This window comes from Neomonachus schauinslandi, chromosome 4 (assembly GCF_002201575.2).
Source record: "Neomonachus schauinslandi chromosome 4, ASM220157v2, whole genome shotgun sequence".
Lineage (NCBI taxonomy): Eukaryota > Metazoa > Chordata > Mammalia > Carnivora > Phocidae > Neomonachus > Neomonachus schauinslandi.
In genome coordinates, this window is record NC_058406.1 from 8,583,482 (window position 1) to 8,587,741 (window position 4,260).

Genomic DNA, 4,260 nt, shown 5'->3' on the forward strand with positions numbered 1-4,260 from the left:
CGTCGTCGTGGCTCCGCCCCCTTAGCCCCCGCCGCAGCCGCCGCAGCAGCAGCAGCCTCCGCCGCTTCCTCCTCCTTCTCGGTTGCCCCCGGCCGTCAAACAGGACCGGCCGTCAAGCGCTGCCGGGTCTTTTGCGACACGCGGGAAAGGAGGGGGCGGAGGGAAGAGGCAGGGGTGGGCCAGAGGTAAGGGGGCGGAGCCACGACGACGACGCGGCGGGAGCCGCGGGGGCTGGACGGTCGGATCCCGGGCTGTTAGAGCGAAGTCCCAGGGAGGGCTGGGGTCTGGGGGAGGGGTGGGGGAGTGGAAGTATCCAACTCACTTGTAAAAAAAAATACTGAGCCAGCCAAACCGAACACGTGTTGGGCCCCCTTTGCTACTGATGGATTCAATAGCCCTAAGAGTGGGAAAAAAATAAAAAGGAAACTTTTCTGTAAAAATGACGATCCTCCCTGCAAAAAAATTTAGTATAGATAAGAAAGGAGGAAAGAAAGAAAGAAAAAGAAAGAAAGAAAGAAACAGACAGACCACTGTAAACTAGACTTTTAGGAAATATTTTGTTGACAACTCTTCCAGACCTGTCTGGCTGCATGTACAGTATATGGAGACACGAATCCCACCCAGGACTGTCCATTTCTCTACCATACCAAGTCGTCTTCTTGATGTCACCCTGAGTTTTAACTTATTAAATGACATAAGACACTAAAGTCTCATTATTTGAAAATGCCTTTAAATTGTGAATCATCAATGCAAAAGAGAAATTTTGCTTCGTTTCTGGGGAAAAAATTCAATACCAGCACAGGGGCGGACAATGGGGCGATTGTTTCCATTTTGGTTTCAGGACATTCCAAAACCAGACAGTGCTTCCCAGTTGTTGAAAATTAAACGGTCATTTGAGGCGGCTTCCTGTGGGCTGTGAGCAGACACTGGTATGTTTGCCGGGTTGGGGTGCCAGCATCCTGTGAGAAGGTACCTGTCCAGGTGATCCTACAGTATGCTCACTTTTTTTTTTCCAAGGTTATTATCAAAGCATAAACACAATTTTTTTAATAGCTTATTTATTTTTTTAGTAATCTCTATACCCAACGTGGGGCATAAACTCCCTACCCCGAGATCAAGAGTCACATGCTCTTACCACGGAGCCAGCCAGGCACCCCCATAAATACACTTCTTAACTCCCACCTGGTTCACAAACCCCACAGAATCTGTTCATGGAGGTGCAGGAATCCATGACCTACCGTTAGAAAGACAGGCTCTATCCAACCCCCTTGGGAAGGCAGAAGTCTTTGGGTGGCACAGTGTGGTGAGAACAAAGGACCAGGCTTGATTCTGACTGTGAAATGGGGATGACGAGAGAATCTGCTTCTCATGTTTTTGAGGAATAAATAAGTTAATGCAGGCAAGGAATGTAAGGTGCATGACACATAGTGAACGTTCAGTAAATGTAAACCCACATAATTATATTTGTTATTACAATCAACTGTGTAATAGACATATACCTTGGCTCACTTACGTGAATGTTTCAGGGGGAGCAATTCCTAGAAGCAGATTCCTGGGTCAAAGGGAAGCTTCATTATTTGTGCTCTTCACTCCGTTGCCACTCTCCCTACCCTCCTCCGCCCCCCCCACCCCCACCCCCCAGCAGGGAATCATAGCCCAGGGTCAGCAACAGAGCCACAACAAAGCCAGGGGTCAAGAGTACAGAGGACCCTGGCCTCAGGCTCTCTGGGCTTTGAATCTTGGCCTTACCCCTTGCTAGCAAGTCAGCTGACTTCCCTGGGCCTCAGTTTCTCCATCCATAAAGTGGGGATTATAAAAGAGAGTAGGTTTACTCTCAGACTTCAGTGACACGGGCATGTGATACATTTGGCCATTCACCATTTTTTCCCATTAAGAGTCCTAAGGACGTGAAGGGTGACATCGTCCCCTCTCCCGACCCCAGTTATTCTGTTCCTCTCCCTAAACGCAACCACCGCTATTTTCCATTCACAGACATTGTAGCATATAATGTACACTTGTATCTCTCTATTTTCACTTAACGGAACAGCTTGGAAGTCCTATCATTATTGTTATTAAAGGGGCTAAGTGCCAGTGGGACTAGCTGAGGGCCAGCGGGCAGCTGGATGTGGCAGAGGCCAGCACCCTTCCCTGGCTCAGGCTCAGCAAAGGAAGTGGATAAAAGGAGGAAAGTGAGAAAAGCACCCCCACCCCTTGGCACCAGACAACTGCCCTCTGGGCCAGCCATCCTTTCTGCAGCTTCCCAGGAAACCAGAGTCCTGCACCTTTAACTGTTCACAACACGTGCAGCACGTACCAGCAATAACAACTGGGCAGCAGACACGGCTGATTACGGAGACAGGCTCTCCTTCTGGATGAAGTTTGGACCAGGTTCAAGTTCCAGCAATTTGGCAAAGGGAACAGGAAAGAGATACGGAAGGAATGGAGGGCAGGCATCGCCCGGGTGAATCCTTTCTCCAGGGAAGGCCAGCAGCCTCCCGGATGGATTGCCTCTCCTGAGTTACACTGACTCTGGGCACGTGGACCACGGGAACCCCAAGGCCCAAGGATTTTTTCTGTCCACAGTACCTGACCATAGAGGTTCTCCTTGGATCCCAGCAAATGGAAAGTTCGAGTGGGTTCTAAAGCTGCTTCCCTTACCATGCTCCTACATCAGCTGTGTGATGTCGAGCAGGTTGCTTCGCTTCTCTGGGCCTCAGTTTCCTTATTTCACAAATAGGGGCAATACTGCCCAACTCACAGGGCTGTTGTGAACATAGAGTGAGAAAGAGCTTTGAAAATTGAGCCAGCCAACACATGCTCATTCTCCACCCCTCTGCTCATCCCTCCATTTCCTTCTCGAAGGATCTGGAATTTCAGTCTGCATCCTCCTGAATTCAAAAACATCCGGTGGATTCTGGCACCAAATCCTGTCTCCAGCTGCAGAAATTCCCCACCCTGGGTCCCAGTTAGGAGACAGAAGACCTGGATTGCACTCAACGCCTCTTCACTTTACTTGCCTCGTGACCTTGAGCTTGCTGCTGGGTCCCTCTGAGCTCACTTCTACCATCTGTACAGAGTAAATCTCAGTACAATGAGATGATCGCCAACATTCCCAGGGATTCTACCTATCTTCTGAAAATAACATATGTTGGTTTTGTTTGGATTGTACAAATAGGATGTATTAATTGCAAAAAAAGTGTAAAAACAATGAAAAATATAAATAAAATAAAACTACCAGGAAATAATATGTGCAATATATAATACATAATTATAGATATATACAATCCCACAACCTGGAAATAATCACTGCAAACATTTGCCTGTCATTTGCTTTTAGCACTGTCTCAATTGTATCCACGAGAGGATATTTTTTACTGAGTGGGGTCATAGTGTATGTCTTTGTTTTCCACTCAGCAAATTGGTAGAGGATTTCCCTTGCTGAAACAGTCCGATTTCTCTTTTCCCCAGCACCTAGGCATGGCCTATTATTCTGCACTGTTCATTAACACCTATGACATGACCCCTCCCTCCACCCTTTGCCCCCCAGGGGTTGGGGGAAGGGAGCCCCTGCCCACCCAGAGTTGCACCCACCACCCATGCCTCTGGAGCCGAATCTGCTGGAAGGAGGCTCCCAGATCTGTCGGAGGGCCTCTTCCAAGGAAGGGAGGATGCTTTTCTTTTCCCAGAGTTGGATGCCCCTAGCTGACTTCTGCTCTAGGAGCCCTTGTTCTAAGAAACCCTTGAGCTGTTTGTTGGGCTTTGAAGACCCACCTTGGTGAAAAGCCACTAAACTTCCTTCCTTCCTTGCTTGCTTTCTTTCATTCATTCCTTCATTCACTTACTTAACAGGGCGACCTCAAGAGCAAGACCTTCCTTGGCTCAGAGGTTCTGTTTGCCACCCAGGGACAAAAAGGCGGATGAAGTGATTTCCTTTTTTGGTAGATGGTGATGCACTTTCTGCATTTCCAGCAGCCCGGAGGATCTCACCAGGGAGATGGATGCCTCTGAACTCCCTGAACACCCCGCCCCCGGCCCCCCACTCCCACCCACCGTGTCTAGCGGTGGAGAAGCCCGGGGAGAAGGGCGGGAGGAGGACCGGCCGGCGGAAGGACCCGGGAGCCGCCCCAGCTCGGAGAGGCCCGGGTTCGGGCGAGTCTGCGGGAAAACCCTTCCCCCGGGGCGGGCGGCGGCGGCGGTGGGGAGGGAGCAGAGGGCGGTGCGACACCGCCCCCGGGGCGGGCCCCGTGCGTGGCAGCCGGA